Raw genomic sequence first — 11,259 nt, 5'->3', positions numbered from 1 at the left:
GTCCACATCACCATCCCAAGGGATCTCTTACAAGGCCCCTTTTTGAGTCCAAATTTTTCCTAATGCAAGAAAACAAACTCCTTGGTGGAATCGGGCAAGTCCCAGATCGATGCTCTGCATTTGGAAATCATGTGCCCACCATGCTTCTGCTGCATTTTCTTTGGTTTTATTTTTCCATTTTTGCCACTCTTGAAGCCTTGGGTTCCAACCCATGCACACCCTTGGCTTAATATTGGTGATGAACATCTCCGATTATATACGTGCCCTTTACAAAGATTTGATCTATTCCTACTCTTCCACATATTCTCACGAGATCGCAACCCTTGATCATAACTGTGGTGGTGTTCCACAATGTGTTCCAAACATCATACCAGATGCTTGCACCATCTCCAACCAACATATCTGCATCAAACACATCATCACATGCTAAAAAGACTTCATTACCACTTCAGTGGGGTGGAGTACTGGGCATCCCTGTACCATGTAACCATTTGCAAGTACGAGGTTTCAACATGATACCCAACTCAAGTACCAAGTACCAAGTACCAATTCTAACACTAAAAAGATTTCTTTGTTCTCATGTTTATTGCTTAAGGTATCCCAAAGTTAGACTGACCAATTGATACCATATATCATGTATCAATTGCGAGTTCGAAGTTTCATTATGGAGCCTGATACTAAATCAAGTACCAAAAACAGAATCTAGTACCAAGTACCATGTACCAAGTATCAAGTACCATGTACCAATTACTATGGATGATGTACCAATTATCAAGTACCATGTACCAATTACTATGGACTATGTACCAATTATCAAGAACCATGTACCAATTACTATGGACTATGTACCAATTACCATGTACCAAGTACCATGTACCAATTACCATGTACCAAGTACCGTGCACCAAGTACCATGTACAAAAGTTTTTTAATTGCCGTTTTTTGTCTATCCCCATTTTCGTTCGCTGGGATTGCTTACATACATACATACATCCATACATACATACATGCATGCATGCATACAATGTGCATGCATACATACATATGACATACATACTGTAAGGACCCTTTTTGATATAGACATGTATATACAAAATTTTGGCATAAAGACTTAATTTTTGGTTGTGTGTATTTTGCCTCTTAGTAGAATAATATATTTTGAGTCAGTTACTAACATGTCTGTGGCGTAATAGTATGCCACAGACATGTTATTTTGCCTCTTAGTAAAATAATATATTTTGAGTCAGTCACTAACATGTCTGTGGCGTAATAGTACGCCACCGTTTGCTTCTAGTCTTCATTTTGAAGGAAAATACGGTCCGGAATGCGGATCCGGAAGGAGCCGGAATATTTATATGAACTGGAATGGAGTTCTAAAAGGCAAAGAGATGGGAACAGAGGAGATCCGAAAGAGTGCGGGATGGGAACCTTCTGCATACAGTACGGAAGAATGCGGGACAGGAACCTTCCGCAAGACGTACGGAAAACCAGTTAGATTCTGTACGGAAATAACAGAGTACGGGATACTGGATGAGAGCAGATGCCGGATGAGATTGGAATACCGGATCGGGAACAGGACACCGTATGGACAACCGTACGGAAGCTTTACGGGAATCCGAAAAACAGAATTCCGGATGCTGTGTACGTGGGAGTGCAATCTGAATGCCGTAAGGAAAAAAAATACATATACATATACATACATACACGCATGCATGCATACAATGTGCATGCATACATACATGCATGTATATACATGCCGTAAGTATATGTATTATACATACATACATAGCACATACATACATATATATGCCATAAGTATATGTATTATATAGATATATATATAATACATACATACATACATGTTGAAATATACAAGTGAATAGGGTGTGTGCGGGAACAAGCTCTTGGTTAGAGGCAGTAAAAGAGAAGATGTAATTGTGAAAGAACCTGTGAAAAGGTGAGAAGAATCTACTGGGAGAGAATAAAGGGTAGCATGAGAGAATTTAGGAAGTGTGGAGTTATTCTGGGAGATATTCAAGAAAAAAAAGAAGAGGTGGAGAGAATCAGGCAAGAGGTGGAGATATTCTGGGAGTGAATCATGGAGAAATCAATGGGATTTGATGCTTGATGTAAACTCTATAAATTGAGGCATAGCCCTAATGAGAATTTTCTGGTTTTTGAGTATCCATGTCTACATTAATCTATTTGCTAATTATCCACTAATTATATCTTAATCATTTGTTAATCACTTTCTTAATGATGTTGATTCTAGTGTTTGATCCACCATAGCTCATCATTATGCTCAAATTTCAACATGGTATCAGAGCCATGCCTAGAATCCATCAGGTTTATGAGCCCATTAGTTAATTAATTAGGATTATTAGATAATTAGCAAATAATCAAAATTTTAGTTAGTTTTCACTTCTCCCCTTCACTGGAGGACTCTATTTAGCTTGCACACTCACATTTAGGGCACAAGCTTCTAGCATATGGTAGCCAACTCCTTTGGCTACAAGCTCATCAAAACGGCGCAGCAAACCGAGAAGGCGTTGAGGAGAAATCGACGATTTGGCCAGCGCTATTTTTTCTGAGTAATTTGCATATCTCTACTTCATCAGATCAAATCTTTCTAATTCCTCCCAGCCCAAGGTGTACTCAAGCATGCTCTACAAGCTGGTGAAGATAGAATTAAATTTCATCAAGTCTATAGTGAGATCCAAGCTCTTCATCAAATTTACAAGTGACTTTGGTAAAACAGAGATTAAGCTTTCAATATTTGGTCAAATCTTGTGTTTCTTGGCTTAATCCTCTACTAGACTCATTGCTATTGATGCCTTTGAAAGCATTTGAGCTCATTTGAAGTGGAAGGCACCAGATTTGGACTCCCCGCATACTCTTTAATTTTCTGTACACAAAACAGAGCATTAATTTGCTAATCGATGATTAATCTATGCTAATCACTATATTTTGATGCAATTGAGAGTTCAAACTAACCATTAGGTATCTGATACAGATTCCTATAGCTTGAGATTGCAAATCGGAGTTGGTTTGATACTCTAACCATCCAGTACAAATTGGTTACCCTTAATTTAATGTAATTTCTAGTGATTTTATGCTGATAAAATTATTGTAATCATCTATTAAACACCAGATTGAGTTATAAAAGGGTAGACACTGCCCTTGAATCTTGAAATTGGATCAAGAGGTAAGACCCCCTTCACATCACCATGAGTCGAGCACAGGAAATAGCCAAATTTAATGGGGAACAGTTTTATACATGCAGACAAAAACCATGTATTTGCTGATGAGGAAAAATCTGTGGGGATTAGTTGAAGGGAGACATGAATGCCTAGAGAGAGGGGAAAATGAGTGGAAGAGAAGGAATGAAAAAGCATTGGGACTTATTGCACTCAGTTTAAATGATGAAATCATTCATTACATCACAGGGATACAATGGGCAAAAGATGCATGGGATGAAAATAAATTATTTGCTACACAAGCAAAAAATTCAAAGATAAATCTGTTAAAGCAATTCTACAAATTGGACATGAAGGAAAGTGAACCTTTAATCACACACTTGAACAAATATAAAAGCATTAAGCAACAGCTGGCAGCTATTGGCAAAAAGGTAGAAGATGATGAAGCATTAGCTATACTTCTGAAGAGTGTGGACAAAGGAGATTATGAAAACATTGTAGCAACACTAAAGAATGTACCTGAATTAAAGATACACGAGATAGAAGCAGCTCTACTAGAGCAAGAGAGCAGAGGCAAAGAGAAGAAAGGACTCGACTCAACAGCAGGAGAGGAAAAAGCATTCTTCACGTGAGGAGGATTCTCTCGAGGACGAGGACGAGGAAGAGGCAGAGTAGGAGGGAGGACCTTCACTTACAACAAATGTGAAAAGCCAGGACAATGGCGAGAGACTGCTACAGCAAACCCAGTGAAGAAGGAACGACATCGGCAAACGTCATGGAGGCTCCAAAAGAAGTGGAGTCGGATCATCTTTTCTGAGAGAGAGAGAGAGAGAGAGACCCCACAACCCAATGTAACCTGCCCCAACAAAGTAAAACCACCTCTCAGCCACCGATGATGTAGGCCACATGGTAGATGTATGTGTGAGCACTTTAGTCAAGGTCATGGGCACTTATAGTAGCCTTGGACACATAGAGAGAGAGAGTGTCAAGGACTATGGAGTTTAGGGACTTGAGGCACTGGTCGCGGACTATCAAGTAAGAGGGAAACTTGGTATAGGGTCCAGGTGTGCTAGGATTATTCACTTGAGGGGAGGTGTTGAAATATACAAGTGAATAGGGTGTGTGCGGGAACAAGCTCTTGGTTAGAGGCTGTAAAAGAGAAGATGTAATTGTGAAAGAACCTATGAAAAGGTGAGAAGAATCTACTGGGAGAGAATAAAGGGTAGCATGAGAGAATTTAGGAAGTGTGGAGTTATTCTGGGAGATATTCAGGGAAAAGAGAAGAGGTGGAGAGAATCAGGCAAGAGGTGGAGATATTCTGGGAGTGAATCATGGAGAAATCAATGGGATTTGATGCTTGATGTAAACTCTATAAATTGAGGCATAGCCCTAATGAGAATTTGCTGGTTTTTGAGTATCCATGCCTACATTAATCTATTTGCTAATCATCCACTAATTACATCTTAATCATTTGCTAATCACTTTGTTAATGATATTGATTCTAGTGTTTGATCCACCATAGCTCATCATTATGCTCAAATTTCAACAATACATACATACACGCATGCATGCATACATACATGCATGTATATACATACATACTTATGACATACATACATGCATGCATACAATGTAGATACATACATACATATGACATACATACATACACAATGTTTTACATACATACATATATGTATACATATACAATGCATGCATGCATGCATTATGTATGCATAACATATGTATGTACTACTATGTGTGTATGTACTATGTATGTACATACATTATGTATACATATACAATGCATGTATGCATGTATGTACTACATATGACATACATCTGTGCATATATATATACATATATAATGCATGCATGCATGCATTATGTATGCAGAACATACGTATGTACTATTATATGTGTATGTACTATGTATGTACATGCACATTGTATATGTGTATGTATTGAAAAGATGCAGGGGGGAAGAGAGCTTGAGCTCTTGCAAGCACACACACACACTCACAAAACCCTAATAGAGAACACACAAGGTGAGAGGCTGAAAATCTTCTTCTTCTCTACACAACACTCAACACACCATATACAAGAATAAGAGTACACACAATATGAAAGGTACTCAACCAAATACATACACGGGTTCTCTATAGTGTGAACCCGACTAAATGAGCTGGCGCTATAACTATGCCAGTCTCTAGAGTGGCTGTCACACAGCCTGTCATCCCACTGGCCGCATATCACCCAAGATCTCACCAACCATGCCAGTGGTGTAAGTGTGGGGCCTATCCCCCAGGCGGGTCATCAGTGTCCACCGCCTCACTAGAGCTCGATATCTCAACACTCCCCCTCGAGCTCAAATCCATCTCATGTACACCAAGCGAAGCCCTGAATCTGCGGAGCTTCTCTGTACCCAATGCTTTGGTGAAGATGTCAGCTACCTGATCCTCTGTGCTGACATAAACAAGGTCAAGGTCTCCTGCCAAGACCTTCTCTCTGACGAAGTGGTAGTGGACCTCTATGTGCTTCGTACGAGCATGAAAGACTGGGTTCCTGGCCAACTGTATACTGCTAATGTTGTCACAGAAAATGACAACTTGTCTATCCACAGATAGACCCAAATCTGCAAGTAGCTTCCTCAACCAAGCTACCTCACATGCTGCCATAGCAGCTCCTCTGTACTCGGCCTCTGTACTCGATAGAGCAACCGTAGGCTGCTTCTTGCTGCTCCAAGTCACAGCAGCACTCCCCAAAGAAAACATGAATCCGCTGGTAGATCTTCTATCTGAGATACTACCAGCCCAATCAGCATCTGTGTACCCATGTACACATATCTCTGTCCCAGTCTCATAGAATAGTCCACAATGCAAAGTAGACCTCACATACCTCAGTATGCGTCTTACTGCATCCAAATGCGGTTTCCGTGGAACCTGCATAAACTGACTCACCAACCCAACAGCATAGCTCAAATCTGGTCTAGTGATCGTCATGTAGATCAAACTTCCTACTATGCTCCTATACATAGTAGGATCCTCCAAGATCTCTCCTGAGTCTGCACTCAACTTGCCATTCTGATCCAATGGCACAGAAATAGGCTTACAGCCTGTCATACCATACTTGGACAACATGTCCAAGCCATACTGTCTCTGCAGTAATCCAATACCATGTGGTGACCTAATCACCTCAATGCCCAAGAAATATCTGAGCTCCCCCAGATCCTTCATCTCGAACTTCTGTCTAAGCAAGATCTTTACATCAAAGATCTCTGCATCATGGTCCCCCGTAATGATCAAGTCATCTACATAGATGACAACAAGCACAACCCCTCTATCACCATGTCTCACGTACAATGAGAAATCTGCATTGGCTACATGAAAGCCAATAGTGACAAGATATTCAGAAATCTTGTCAGACCATGCTCTTGGTGCTTGCTTTAAGCCATACAAGGCTTTCTTCAACCTGCAAACATGCTCGGGGTGACCCACATCCTCATAACCAGGTGGCTGCAACATATACACCTCTTCTTGCAAATCTCCATGCAAGAATGCATTCTTTACATCCATCTGATGTAAAGACCATTTCTTTGATGCAGCCACTGCTATCACAACTCTCACCGTTGCCATCTTGGCAACTGGGCTGAAAGTTTCCTCATAATCAATCCCATATGTCTGTGCATATCCTTTGGCTACCAATCTAGCCTTGTACCTGTTTATGCTCCCATCACTGTTATGTTTAACTTTGTACACCCACTTGCATCCAATGGCTTTCTTGCCTTCTGGCAATTGCACTAAATCCCAAGTTTCATTTCCATATAGTGCATCCATCTCCTCGTCCATGGCTTTCTCCCAATTCACATTTCCAACAGCCTCATCAATGCATGTGGGTTCAACAACCTGCACAACCTTTGCCATATATGCATAGTGATGTGCCACATAACCATCATATGTAAATCTCTGCACAGGGTTCTTCACTCTCCCTGATCTTCGCAGTTTTTCATTCATGGCTTCCATAGCCTTCTTTACACCAGGTGTTCTCATAGCTGGGATCCCAAGCTCCTCATCAAGGCTCATATCTGAGCCACTAGACTCTCCATCAACATGAGAATGCCCTGCAGAAATGTCAGGCATACCAAGGGGCTCAACCACTTTCTCTTTTCCTTTACGTGATGTACTAATCACATTTGCAGGGCTGGTATTATGACGCAGCCTGCCACTCCATGGTCTATCAACAGACCCACTAGATGAGGACTCTCCTGGTCCACTCAAAGACTGTGATTGCTGACCTGCATTCTGTGCAACCACACTTCCACTCACATCAGCCCCAATAGCTTCTTTTCCAGCAGCATACCAGCTGCTCATCTCATCAAAGACAACATCCCTGCTTACCCTCAACTCACGTGTAGCAGGGTTATAACACCTGTATCCCTTTTGCTCAAGGGAGTATCCAATAAACACACATTTTTCAGCTTTTGGATCCAGCTTAGTTCTCAGCTCATCTGGCACATGCACATATGCAATGCATCCAAAGACTTTCAGATGAGACAAATCTGGTTTTCTGCCAGTAAACCTCTCCTCTGGAGTTACATCATGTATGGCTGCAGTTGGAGTCCTGTTCATGATGTATACTGCTGTAGAAACAGCCTCAGCCCAATAGCAATGCGGCATATTCTTCTCTTCCATCAATGCTCGCGCAATCTCAGCAATGTGCCTGTTTTTCCGCTCAGCAACTCCATTTTGCTGCGGAGTGTATCTGCATGTGAACTGTCTCCGAATACCATTCTTCTTCAAAAATTCAGAGAACTCATTGGAGAAGTATTCTCCCCCTCCATCTGACCTTAGGCACTTGACATATTTTCCTGTTTGCTTTTCAACCAAAACTCTGAAATTCTGAAAGTGAGTGAACACCTCACTCTTCTCTTTCATGAAATATACCCACACTTTTCTTGTGTGGTCATCAATGAAAGTGACATAGTACCTGCAGCCTCCCATAGACACAGTCTTCGTAGGACCCCATACATCTGAATGCACAACATCTAGTGCATTTCTGCTCACATATCTGTTACGTGGAAACACATGCTTTGTTTGCTTCCCAAATTGGCATGCTTCACATATTTTCTGCATACCTTCCACTTTAAATTTTGGTAGCCCTGTCACAATTCCTTTTGTCTGCATAGACTTCAATCTCTGAACATTCACATGTCCAATTCTTTTATGCCATATGTCTGTGTCCGCAACAACTCCTGAACCATTTGCAAACATTGCAGCACTCATTTCAGGCATGTCTACATCCAACGTAAACATTCTGCCCACTCTGTTGCCTTTTGCAACCAACCTGCACTTGTCTTTGAAATCTTCAACATAACACCCATCAGGGTTAAACCGAACCTGCAAACCCTGCTCAATCATCTGGCCAACTGAAACCAGATTCTTTGTTATGTTCGGTACATGAAGTACATCTGCAAGGTACTTCACTTTGCCATCCTGCATAGACAATGGCACATCTCCAACGTGGGCAATTGGATGAGCAGTGTCATCCCCTGTTTCCACAAAACCTGGTCTTTCCGGGTTTTTCATTTCCTTGAACCACTCCCCATGACTCGTCATGTGGTTCGAAGCGCCTGAATCCACATACCATACATTATCCTTTTGTGCTGCATCAACATTTTCAGACATGGCATTCACGACATGTTGCATGACAAACAACCTTTCATTATCCTCATTATTTCTGCTTGAGGATGCATAGTTGTTTTGCTGCACTTTCCCATTTTGCATGTCAGCCTGCTTCTTATAACATTCAGACTGCACATGTCCAGGCTTACCACAATAGTAGCATTCACGTGCATCATTATATTGCCTTTGCCAATTTCCACGGCCTCTTTGGCTCCCCCTGCCTCTGAATTTGCCTCTTCCACCTGCGTGTTGTTGTTGTTGATTTTGGGACTGTTGTTGCTGCTGCTGCTGCTGCTGACCATAATTCTGATTACCTGTTCGGCCACCTCCTTGACCGCGTCCACGGCCTCCTCTACCTCGTCCTCTTCCTGAACTCGTGTAGAAGGCCTGTTGCTCTGAACTGTTTTTGCTTTGTGAAGACTGTTGGTCTTCACCCAAGCTCTTCTCTTCGATAATCAGCATAGACACCAAATCTGTAAAGTTGGGAATGTTTTCCCGAGTCTGGATAGACGTCTTGAACGCCTTGTATTGTGGCCCGAGACCACGTAGACAGACTTCCACCTTGTCATCATCATCTACTGACACACCAATAGATGCAAGGGATTCCACAATGCCCTTTATCTTCAACGCATAGTCATTCACAGACATGCTCTTTTTCTCCACAGTATGAAGTTCATTCTTCAACTGTATCTTACGCGCCTTGGTATTTGTTTCATACAGCTTTACCAAGGTGTCCCACGCCTCCTTGGGGGACTTGGCATCCTGAATATGCCCAATCATGGTGTCCTGTATACTAATGGAAAGCCAATACATAACCTTCCTGGCTCCTTGGTTCCAGTCCTTAAACTCTTTCACATCTGCAGCAGTCGGATTTATATCCGGTATCTCTGGTGCCTCTTCATGTTCACCTTCTATGTAGTCCCAGTAGCCTTTTCCCATCAGGAAATTCGTTAACCTGAACCTCCAAGCATGGAAGTTATTCTTATCCAGCTTCTCAGCCACAATCTGTGTTATGCCATCATTAGACATCTTGCCAAACACACAATTCCACCAGAAACTGCACTCTGGTTTTTCTGCACAACCTGCAGTATTTCTGCACAGCGGTACTGTAGTACTCTTAATTGTCACAACCAGTGACTTCAATGTGCATACATACACCCAATGGCAACTGTAGACCTCTTTGCAGCACCCACAGTGTCTGCACAGTCAATCTGTCTTCCTGCAGTTCGTAAAACAGAGTTCTGCAGAGAATCGATGACTTACCCGCAGTGCTCGAAATCGCCTGCTTTCTGAAAAACGGAGGTCCAGACGCGCCCGAAACGCGTTTTCGGCCCGAAAAGATCAGTCCAAAGGACTGTATAGTTGCCCTATAGCTTCACTCCCGCGAAGAAAGCTCCTCAATCGGAGATCGTTTGCCGGTGCCTCCCGTAGAGCTCCCGACAAGGGTGTAGTCACCAACACAATAGGGAAGAGTAGTTGCAGCTCTTACCCTCGTACCGCTTCCTGTGGTTCTCTTGCTTGCAGCTCAGCCCTTAGCACGAACCAGGCTCTGATACCATGAAAAGATGCAGGGGGGAAGAGAGCTTGAGCTCTTGCAAGCACACACACACACTCACAAAACCCTAATAGAGAACACACAAGGTGAGAGGCTGAAAATCTTCTTCTTCTCTACACAACACTCAACACACCATATACAAGAATAAGAGTACACACAATATGAAAGGTACTCAACCAAATACATACACGGGTTCTCTATAGTGTGAACCCGACTAAATGAGCTGGCGCTATAACTATGCCAGTCTCTAGAGTGGCTGTCACACAGCCTGTCATCCCACTGGCCGCATATCACCCAAGATCTCACCAACCATGCCAGTGGTGTAAGTGTGGGGCCTATCCCCCAGGCGGGTCATCAGTGTCCACCGCCTCACTAGAGCTCGATATCTCAACATGTATATGTATATGTATATGTATATGTACATGTATTATATAGATAAAGTAAAGCTTGAAAATAGTTGAAGTTAAATAACGTGTATATTTTTGTTTGTGTATATTTTGCCTCTTAGTAAAATAATATATTTTGAGTCAGTTACTAACATGTCTCGGGCGTAATAGTAGTACGCCACCGTTTGCTTCTAGTCTTCATTTTGAAGGAAAATACGGTCCGGAATGTGGATCTGGAAGGAGCCGGAATATCTATATGAACCGGAATGCAGACCGGAATGGAGTTCCACGGAATGGAGTTCCGGAAGGCAGAGAGACGGGAACAGAGGAGCTTCGGAAGAGTGCGGGACGGGAACCTTCCGCATACAATGCGGAAGAATGCGGGACAGGAACCTTCCGCAAGCCGTATGGAAAACCAGTTAGATTCCGTATGGAAATAACAG

The sequence above is a fragment of the Cibotium barometz genome, chromosome 45 (assembly GCF_041138505.1).
Source record: "Cibotium barometz isolate CiBa-2024 chromosome 45, ASM4113850v1, whole genome shotgun sequence".
NCBI lineage: Eukaryota > Viridiplantae > Streptophyta > Polypodiopsida > Cyatheales > Cibotiaceae > Cibotium > Cibotium barometz.
This window is presented reverse-complemented; position numbering follows the sequence as displayed.